The sequence below is a fragment of the Nicotiana sylvestris genome, chromosome 8 (assembly GCF_000393655.2).
Source record: "Nicotiana sylvestris chromosome 8, ASM39365v2, whole genome shotgun sequence".
NCBI lineage: Eukaryota > Viridiplantae > Streptophyta > Magnoliopsida > Solanales > Solanaceae > Nicotiana > Nicotiana sylvestris.
Window position 1 is genome coordinate 137109389 of NC_091064.1, and position 12177 is coordinate 137121565.

Below are 12177 nucleotides of genomic sequence, written 5' to 3' on the forward strand. Positions count from 1 at the left end.
CAATTATGTACATAAGTTGAAGTTGAATAATACATCAATCTCTCTCTCTCTATACTTGTCTTTGATTAATTACAGAATAAATAATAATCTTTTAAAGAGATCACCTAACGGAGCTAACGGAACCATCAGATTTCCATTCTAAGGCCGTCTTCGCACTCTTCCGACTACGGTAAACTTTCCAACACTTAAGCTCTAATTTAGGGACTAAGTGTCCCAAAACTCTCCAAAAATCAAAACCGAACATCGCGGCAAACCAAAATAGCAGAAATAAACACGGGGGAAGTAGTTAATAGGGGATCCGGGCGTTAATTCTTAAAACGACCAGCCGGGTCATTACATAGGAGTAAGTATAAGGACGGACGAGTGAGAAGGTAATCAAAATGGATAAGTCCTCAGGATTAAGCCCATGAAAACAAGAAGAACATATGGTTTATCTAAGTTATACAAAGTTCACTATAGCCTAAATGAATTCAAAGAAATATAAAACTAATAGAATTTAGAAGAGATGGAATGATTCCGTGGTAATAGAATGAGGGTGTAATTGTGATAGATAAAGGATGACATTTGTGCCTTCGATTGAGTAATGATTTAGCGAAGAAAAGAAAGGGATCTTATGAATTGGACAGGATTAAAATACCCATGCAAGGTGAATTGCATGGGGATGCTATGAGATACGGTTATGATATCATAGTATCGCCCAAGGTGGATCAGTCTAATCATTTCATATGTTCCCCGATGAAAAATGATCCCTATAGGCGGTGTTACATAAGAAATCAAGTTATCAGTGGTAGATGGTGAATCAATAATAAATGGATGAAAGTTCAATAGTATGAGATGAATTTAGACCATCAGTCTTAAGGATAAGGAACGAGAGTAACCTGGAGTTAGTTGCAGACCTCAACAATGATAAATCAAAGTAAGAGTTATGGCATAGTATGACCTACGTAGATATGGTAAAGATAGCCTACGAAATAAGATATAGCTATATTAGCAAGTTCTACAAGGTACCGAGCGAAGAACTTTAGTATACCTATAAATTCCCAGAGAGACGTCTTATTAAGCTTTGTATATGGTTACAAAGTAAGGCCTAGAAATTGGCTAAATACTGGACGAAAAAGGAGAGAAGATATGCATAAGCGCACTTACAAGGTCAAAGTCGTACATACTGCATGATAGAAGGTAGCAACAGTTACAAGACTGGAAGGACTCCGAGCATAAATCGTTGTGTGAGAAAGAGGCCTAAAGGGGAGAATGCCCTAGCCTTTGGATTTATTCACAGAACAACTACCTAAATGACAAGGAGAGTATTAAGGTATTCACAAGAGCTATAATTTATGAAAATGACAAGAGCATCACTCAACATTCGAGAACGAATGTTCCAAAGGAGGGAATGATGTTATGCCCCGCAATATTACATCGGTATTATGTCCCGCAGTATTAAATTACGACGATGTTGTACCCCGTAGTATTGTACGTTGAATGTGTCGTAAGGTAATTGACACCAGTCAAAGTAAAAGAATATTTGGGGATTATAAGGATTACACTATTTCAAACAAGTGATGAGTAAATTCGTGAAGGTAAGAGGGAAAGCAAGTGAAAGAAAATGAAAATTCGTCCAAATTTGGCATGTTAGGAAAAAAATACGGACTGAGCGTTAATACCCGATATTTATGGGCTAGTACCATACAAGGTACCATATGACCATGATAGTATGATATATATAAAAGGGTATTAAAAATAAGTAGAGTTTAAGTAATTTGAGACAATTTCTAATTATGCATGTAATTGGTTAATTACCGGGAAACGGTATACTACCTAATTACCTAATAAGAGGATAAAGATTTAACCTTCCAACCTCATCCCTACGTGGCAGCCACAAAAAAATTAATTAAGTGACTCATATGTCACATTCCAAGGGGGCATACTAAGAGAACCTTTGGGGATTAGTCATTAGCTAAGGAATAGTAACATGATTTCCATAAGCAATGTGAATTGGTTCAACAAAAATTCCTCCAATACTTTCCTGTAAAACCCATTTCTGAAAATTTCATGGTTTTTCATGAAACATGTTTGAATCCAAACCAAGAAGTGGTTTAAGCTTAGGAATTATCCTAATCCTAGTTTCCTTATCCTTAATTCCTTTACTAGTTGAATCAAAATGAAACAAAGGGTGTGATTTAGCTTTAGCTTCATTCTATGTTTGGCAGGGAACACATCCCACTTACATAGCAGAGTTGTTTTCAATCTCTAGGTATGTTAAGGCTAAGCCCTCCTTTCTTTTGGCATGATCCATACGATATAAACGAAACGAGCAAATGCACAACTACAATAAATTACTCTATTCGTAGAAATGCTAGAGATGTGTATATTCTTATTCTTCCATGTGTCATAATATTGTATCATCTGTTCATGGGTCTCAAAAATACGTAAGTTGGTAAAGTTATTTCATAATATTAATCAGAGGTATAATGGTCTTATGACGTACGAAAGATTTTATTAACGTATTTCATATGCATTTCATGCATTTATACATGCACATTGATCCATGAACAGGTGGCGTTATATACGCATATTTATATGTATATGGGATATGGGAAAGGATACAGCATTATATATGCACCACCACCTGATCAGCTGGTATACATTGATGATTTTACCTATAGTGGCCGAGATGATATGATAGGATGCCCTCAGAGGCCTGGTGATGTTATAAAACATATACTTATGCATGACATGACATTCATATGCATATGCATGACACTATAATTATGTCACAATTTATAGAGTTATCCAGACTTATAGGTTGAGTCATTTACTCTATATTTCTTCCACATCTATTATGTACTTATTTATGTGCCTTACATATTCGGTACATTATTTGTATTGACATCCTTTTATCGTGGGGACACTTCATTTCATGCCCACATGTCCCGATTGATAGGTCGAGAACCCTCTAAATAGGCTATCAGCTCAGCGGAAGACGTTGGTGCGCTCCATTTGCATCGGAGTTGCTTGTTTGGTTAGTATGATTTAGACGTGTATTGTTTCGTATAGCGGGACTCTATCCTGACCTTTATGAAAATTGTGTATTCTTAGAGGTTTGTAGATAGATGTAATGTACGTAAAAGATTGTACGACCTTGTCGGCCTATGTTCAATATACCAGTGGTTATTTTGGTCTTATAGGCTCGTATGTCTTATGTATAAGTTGGTATCACATGTTGTATTCTACTTATCTCACGCTAGCCTTACGGCTCAGTTATCTATGATAGTATGACATGAAATGATACATTATGTTGGTACTCGGTTGAGTAAGGTAACGGGTGCCCGTCGCGGCCCATCGGTTTGGGCCGTGATAATTGTAGATCAACATTGAGGTAAATCAACAATGGATGGATAAAAGATACAAAGTACGAGATGAGATTAGACCATCATTCTTAAAATGAGCAGTAATGAAAAAGTGTTAAAAGACTTAGCTTTATGCATATAGGATAAGCAACAAGAGTAACCTAGAGTTTTGTTGCAGACCTCAGTAACAATAAATCGAAGTAAGAATTATGGTATAGTATGGCCTACTTAGATGTAGTAAAGATAATGACTCCCAGAGGGACAACATGACATAATTTTGTACATGTTCACAAAATGAGGCCTAGAGATCGGCTAAGAGCTGGAGGAAAGGGGAGAGAAGCATCGCATAGTCGCACATACAAAATTAGAGTCGTACAGGCTGTATGATAGAAGGTAGCAAAAGTTACGAGATTAGAAGGATTCCGACTACAAGTAGTGGTGTGAGGAAGAGACTTTAAGGGGGGAATGCCCTGGCCTTTGGATTTATTCAAGGAATATTTGTCTGAATGAAAGGAGAATATTAGAGTATTCGCAAGAGCTATGGGTTATGGTAATGATAAGTGCATCAGTCAACATTCGAGGACGAATGTTCCAGAGGGGGAAATGATGTTACACCCCATGTTTTCGTACGTGAAAGTGCGCCATAAATAAATTAATGGAAACTCGGAAATGAGATGTTACATCCCACATTTTTCGTACGGTAAAGTTTCATCGTAAGTTAATTGACATAAGTTCGGGAATGGGATTATTGTGAGATTATATGTATTATGCTATTTCAAACAAGTGATAAGTAAATTCGTGTAGGTGAGAGGGTAAGCAAATCAAAGAAAATGAATTTCGTCAAAATTTGGCATTTTGGGATAATATACGGTCCGAGCTATAATACCCGATATTTATGGAATAGTGTCATACAAGGTATCACATGACCATGATATTAAGGTGTATAAGGTGTGTTAAAAGTGAGTATTATTTTAAGTAGTTTGAGATAATTCCTAATTATGTGAGTAATTAGTTAATTATCGGGTAACGGGACATTACCTAATTAATTAATAAAAATCATAAGATAAGATTAACCCCTCCCCCAAAAAAATGTGGCAGCAACTTGCTATCTAAAGTAAGGTACATATTAAAACAATGACTCTTAGTCATTGCTATCTAAAGTAAGGTACATAAGACAAGTCTACCTACGTGTAAAAGTCTCACGACCCTAAAACCGAACCGGTCGTGATGGCGCCTATCGTGAAACTAGGTCAGCCAACACAAATCCCAAATCAAACTATTAATTCATAAAAGACAGTTTTAAGCTATTAATTGACAATATCTAATAATAGGGGTCTAAATAACTAGTGCGGAAAAATAACACAAACCCGACATCGGGGTGTCACAAATAACGAGCAACTAAAAGGTCTATCTAAGTACAATAAGGCTATCATAGTTCGGAAAATCAAGATACTTAGAATAGTCTGTGTAAGGTAAGAAGGAGAAGTGCAGGGCTGCGAACGCCAAGTAGCTACCTTGCCGACTCTGAAGACCTGCTAGAAGAATGATCAACGCTCGCTATCGCAACCTGCATCTCCTGGATCTGCACACAAGGTGCAGGGAGTAATGTGAGTATGCCAACTCAGTAAGTAATAAAACTAAATGAAAGCTGAGCAGTAAGAAAATAGATAATTCCAAGTGATAGCACTACAGCAAAACAGTACGTTTCCAAAACAGTACAAAAATCAATTATCTGATGAAAAATTAGTTTCAGTAAAAACCTTTCAAAAACAACTTTCAATTGTTTTCAAACCAATGATGAAACAGTGAGTAAAAAAATAATGAAAACATAAACAGCCCCTCGGTCAACACATGCATCATAAATTGCCCCTCGGGCATAACATCAGTCAGGATCAACCCTTCAGGCTACCTCCCAATCACTCATAATCGGACCCTCGTGAAACATCACATCAGTCACACTAGGTACCCGCGCTTACTGTAGGTGTACAAACTCGAGAGGGGCTCCTACAGCCCAAGCGCTATCACAAGCCATCTCGTGGCATAATAAACCAGGCCTCCGACATTTCATATATCACAAAATAGTACAACATGCTGCTGCGCACAGCCCGATCCCATGATATACTCACAACACAGGCCCTCGGCCTTACTCAGTTAGAAACCTCTAAAGCTACTCCGGCTAATATTAAAACAAGGTGCTCAGCCCAAAATATCATTTATGCATCAAATTAGAATAAATAAGTCTGCGTTATGAAATCAGCAAAACATAGTGTGACTGAGTATAGTTATTAAATCAAAACAGTGAGGAATTTCAATAAACAAAACCCCTAAGGGTCCAAATAGTTGCCACGAGGCCCAAATATGGCATTCAGCGTAAAACATAGTAATACTTTCTAACATAAGGTAATATCAAGTAGTTTCAGTCAAATACGCAACTTAAAAGTAGCTACGGGACGGACCAAGTCACAATCCTCAACCGTGCATGCCCCTCACGCTTGTCTTCTAGCGTGTGCGTCAACTCAAAATAGTACAACAATGTGAAATCCGGGGTTTCATATCCTTAGGACAACATTTACAATCATTACTTACCTCAAAGCAGACCGAACTAAAACATGCGATGACTTTGCCTCTCGATTCGGCCTCCAAATGCTCCAAATCTAACCAAAATCATTATCACATCATTAATACACGCTAAAGGAACAAAGCCCAACCTAAAATAATCAAATTAACTCAAAAATACTAAAATTGCCCAAAGTCGACCCCCGGGCTTACGTCTCGAAATTGAACAAAAATTATATCACTAGAATCCTTATCCTCCCACGGGTCTATACATAACGAAAAAATTGAAATCGGACCTAATATGGTCCCTCAAATTCCAAATTTAAACTCTCCAATTCAAAGCCCTAATTTCCCAATTTTCACCCCTAATCTCTTCAATTCCCATGTTTAATCAACTGAATTTCACCATAGATATGAGTATTAAGTTCAAAAAGTTTACGTCAGCAAGTGTCCCCTTGAATCCCTCATCAAAACCCTCCAAGAGCTCCAATCCCTTCTCTAAAATGGTGGATATGGGCGAAATTTGCGAAGGGTTTAATTTATACCTTCTGCCAAGGCATTTCCGTACCTGCAGCCCATATCACGCTTATGCGGACCGCATCTGCGGTCAAAATAACTGCACTTGTGGTCTTCACTTAATTCACCAACTTTCGTACCTACGCCCTAGGCCTCGCACCTGCGGGCTCATAGGTGAGGTCAATCTCTCTGATCCTGCGACAAACTTTCGGAACACTCAAAACGACATCAACAAATCAAATCACCCTCAGATTCAAGCCTAAGGATTCCAAAACTTGTGGATTCCACAAACGATGAAAAAACATATCAAACCTCATCTGAATGACTTGAGATTTTGTACACACGTCACAAATGACACAACGAACCTACTCAAATTTCTGGAATACCAATCTGACCCCGATATCCAGATTTACACTACCGACCGAAAAACACTAAATTTCCAATTTCTCCAATTCAAGCTTAATCTACCACGGACCTCCAAATACATTCCAATCGCGCTCCTATGTCCCAAATTATTTAACGAAGCTATTTGAACCTTAAAAATCCAACTCCAAAATCATTTACCCACAAGTCAACTTTCGGTTGACTTTACCAACTTAAGAGACTAAGTGTCTCATTCCACCCTAAGACCACTCTGAACATATCACCACTAACCTGATATGATGAAATACAGCTGAACAACACACAAGGAAGCATAAATGGGGAAAACGAAGCAGTAACTCATGAAACGACCGGCCGGGTCGTTACATCCTCTCCTTCTTAAACAAACGTTCGTCCTCGAATGAGTTAAGAAACTTATCCGAAGCCTCAAACATGTGAGGATATCTACTCCGCATCTCCCACTCGGTCTCCCAGGTAGCCTCCTCCATGGGCCAACCTCTCCAGCGCACTTTCACTGAAGCTATATCCTTTGATCTCAACTTTTGGACCTAACGCTCCACAATAGTCAGTGGCTCCACATCATAAGTCAAATCAACGTCTAACTGAACCGTGTTGAAACAAAATATGAGACGGATCGCCAATATACTTCCGGATCATAGAAACATGAATTATCGGATACACGCTCGACAAGCTAGGTGGCAAAGCAGGATCATAAGCCACCTCCCCATTCCTCTGAAACACCTCAAAAGGCTCAATGAACCGAGGACTAAATTTACCTTTCTTCCCAAATCTCATAAGACCCTTCATGTGTGGAACCTTCAGTAGAACCTTTCCCCCAACCATGTAAGACACATCACGAACTTTCCTATCAGCATAACTCTTTTGTATCAATATACGAAGCCGCTCCTGAATCACCTTCACTTTGTCCAACGCATCCTACACCAAGTCTGTACCCAAAAGCCTAGTCTCACCCGGCTCAAACTAACAAACTGGACATCTACACTGTTTTCCCATATCAAGCCTCATATGGAGCCATCTGAATACTCGACTGGTAACTGTTGTTATATGTGAACCCAGGAATGGTAGAAACTGATCCCATGAACCCCCAAAGTCAATGACACAAGCGTTAAACATGCCCTCCAATATCTGAATAGTATGCTCGGACTACCCGTTCGTCTGAAGCTGAAAAGTTGTGCTCAACAACCTGAGTACCCAACTCTCGCTACATGGCTCTCCAAAACTGCAAAGTAAACTGAGTACCTCTATCTGAAATGATGGAAATTGGAACACCATGTAAGCGAACAATCTCTCGGATATAAATCTCTGCTAACTGCTCTAAAGAATAGGTAGTACACACAGGAATGACGTGTATGGACTTGGTCAGCCGATCCACAATTACTCAAATAGCATCGAACTTCCGCAAGGTTTGTAGGAGTCCAATTACAAAATCCATGGTGATCCACTCCCACTTCCACTCTAGAATATCTAACCGTCGAAGCAAGCCGCCCGATCTGTGATGCTCATATTTCACCTGTTGACAATTGAGACATCGAGCTACAAATCCCACAATATCCTTCTACATTCTCCTCCACCAGTAATGTTGTCTCAAATCCTGACACATCTTCGCGGCACCCGGATTGATGGAATACTGCAAGCTCTGGGCCTCCTCCAGAATCAACTCCTGAAGCCCGTCTACATTGGACACACATATCTGGCCCTGCATCCTCAATACCCCATCATCACCAATGGTCACATCTCTGGCATCGTCGTGCTGAACTTTGTTCTTAAGGACAAGCAAATGAGGATCATCATATTGTGGCTCTCTGATGCAATCAAACAAGGAAGACCGAGAAACCACACAAGCTAAGATCCGACTGCACTCGAAATATCTAATCTCATAAACCGATTGGCCAAGGCCTGAACATCAACTACAAGAGGTCTCTCCCCAATAGAAATATATACCAAGCTGCCCATACTCATAACTTTCCTTCTCAAAGCATTGGCCACCACATTGGCCTTACCCGTATGGTACAAGATAGTGATATCATAGTCCTTTAGAAGATCCAACAATCTCCGCTGCCGCAAATTTAAATCCTTATGCTTGAACAAGTGCTTAAGTCTACGATGATCAGTAAACACCTCAGAAGACACACCATAAAGTTAATTCCTCCAAATCATCAAAGCGTGAACAATGGCAGCCAACTCTAGATCATGAACAGGGTAGTTCTTCTCATGGGGCTTCAACTGATGAGAAGTATAAGCAATAACTCTACCTTTCTACATCAACACACACCCAGTACCAACTCTCGAAGCATCATAGTACCCTGTATATGAACCTGAAGCTGATGTCAACACTAACACTTGTGTTGTGGTCAAGGTAGTCTTGAGCTTCTGAAAGCTTGCCTCACACTCATCCGACCACATGAAAGGTGCACCCGCTTGAGTCAATTTGGTCAAGGGTCATGCTATAGATAAAAATCCCTAAACGAAACCACGGTAATATCCCGCCAATCAAGAAAGCTACGAATTTCTATAGCTGAAGACGGCCTGGGCCATGTCTAAACCGCCTCTATCTTTTTTGGATCAACCTGAATACCCTCAATGGACACCACGTGCCCGAATAAAGCCACTAAACTGAGCCAAAACTCATACTTGGAGAACTTTGCATAAAGCTTCTCCTCCCTCAACCACTGTAATACAACTCTCAAATGCTCAGCATACTTCCCCTGACTTCACGAGTATACTAGAATATCATCAATGAATATAATGACAAACAAGCCGAGATAAGACCGAAACATGATGTTCATCAAATGCATGAACGTTGCTGGGGAATTGGTCAGCCCAAAGACATCAGAAGGAACTCGTAATGACCATATCGGGTCCTGAAACTGTCTTAAGAATATTCGAGTCCCTGATCTTCAACTGGTGATAGCCTGGCCAAAGATCAATCTTAGAGAACACCCTTGCTCCTTGAAGCTGGTCAAATAAATCATCAATACAAGGTGGAGGATACTTGTTCTTAATTGTGACTCTGTTCGGCTGCCTATAATCAATGCACATCCTTATTGTACTATCCTTCTTCTTCACAAATAGATCTGGCGCACCCTAAGGCGACACACTAGGACAAATAAACCACTTATCAAGGAGTTTTTAAAGCTACTCGTTCAACTCTGTCGGTGCCATAAGATACGATGAAATAGAAATGGGTGAGTTCCCGGTACCAAATCTATACCAAAGTCAATATCCTTGTCTGGTGGCATGCCCGGCAAGTCGGCATGAAACACATCTGGAAAATCCCTCACTATCGGGACTGAATCAATACTAGGAGTCTCTGTACTGACATCCCTTACAAAGGCCAAGTAAGAGAGACAACCCTTCCCAACCATCCACTGGGCATTCAAGAATGAAATATCCTACTGGGGACAAAATCGGTCGAACCTCGCCACTCAATCCGTGGCACACCCGACATAGCCAACGTCACTATCTTAGCATGATAGTCCAAAATAGCACGACACGGAGATAACCAATCCATGCCAAATATCATATCAAAGTCCACAATACAAAGTAACAAAGGTCCACTCGGGTCTTTAGACCCCCAATAGTCACCACACACGATCGATGCACGCGGTCCACAACAACAATATCGCCCACTAGAGTAGATACACAAATAAATAAAACAAGAGACTCAAGGGGTGTATCCAAATAACGAGCAAAATATGATGAAACATATGAAAAAGTGGAACCAGGATCAAATAACACAGAGGCATCTCTGTGGCAAACTGAGACAATATTTGTAATCACCGCATCTGAAGCAATAGCACCGGGTCTTGCTGGAAGTGCATAAAAACGTGACTGACCGCCACGTGATCGACCTCCCCCTTTGAGGTGACCTCCAGTTGACCGTCCTTTACCCCTAACTAGCTAGGTAGGGGTGAAGTACCTGGTGCTAAAGTCGATGGCTGACTCCTCTGCTGAGACGGACCCCCAAGACGACGAGGACACTCTCTCCATATATGCCCCAAATATCCACACTCATAACAACCCCCTGGTGGTGGAGACGGGGACTGAAGGGAATCCCTAGCACCGTGATGACTAGCAGAAGAACCTGGCATGGAAGAGCCTTGAACTAATATAGCACAGGATGAACTCTAGGCTGGAAGAGCACTAAGTGATGATTAGCCCTGATGAGAACTGTGAGAACCATGGCCCAATGAAGCCCCACAATAAACCGGGTGAGCTAACTGAGCATGTCTGAGTGGACGGCCTCTACCATGCTAAAACTAACCCCCATGAGGAGCACCACTGAATCCACCCTGACCACGAGGCCTCTTAGCCTCCCTCTCAACCCTTTCCTAATAATGAACCATCTCAATCTGTCGAGCTGTGTAAAAAACCTCATCAAAGGTAGAACGAGATACTCTCTCTTTAATCATAAGTAATCGAAGCTGAAATCCGAGGCCATCTATAAACCTCCTAATCCTCTCTCGGTCTGTGGGAACCAACTAGACCGCATGACGAGCCAACTCGGAGAACTGCATATCATACTATATAACAGACCTATCAACCTAACGAAGCTGCTCAAACTGCCTGTGTAGCTCCTCTCGCCGAGACTCAAGTACAAACTTCTCCAGGAAGAGAATGGAGAACTACTGCCAACAAAAGGATGTTGCGAAAATCGGCCTACGCCTCTTGTAAGCCTCCCACAAACTAAGTTCAGCCTCGAAGAACTAGAAAGTAGTGAATGAGACCCCACTGGTCTCCAAAATACCTACGGTCTGAAGTATCCTCTAACACTTATCCAAGAAACCCTATGCATCCTCACCCTCAGCACCACTAAATGATAAAGACTAAAGTCTACCAAACCCCTCCAATCAGCGTTGCTCGCCTCTGGCATAACAGGGGCTACATAGTCCTGAGCATCTACAATCGGTTGGGCTAGAGGTGCCCCCGATGTCTAAAGTCCCTGCACGACCTGCTCAGGTGTGCGAGCAGCGGGAGTCCAAGTGCCTCCCCAGCCTGAGAAGTAGCTGCGACTGTAGTAACTAAGACCGCCTGAGCCAGGCCAGTGCACACTAATAGAATCTAGGCCAGGGCTTCCTGAAGGCCTAGGATAACAATAGGCACAACTGGTGCCTGAGCTGGTACTGCTGGATAAGACTAGGCCCTAGGTCCTTTTCTATAAATAGGGCTTGAGGCCCTCTTGTTACACTTTTCGAACTCTTGACTCTTAGAAATAGTAAATCACTGTTCATCTGCTTATTTACTCGAAATTAACTACTTGGAATCATTAATCTTCATTTCATCTCACATCTGGTAACTTAAATTCTTTTTAATTGATTTAATTTTGTTATTTTCCTTTACTTTTTGTTTTTCTTGT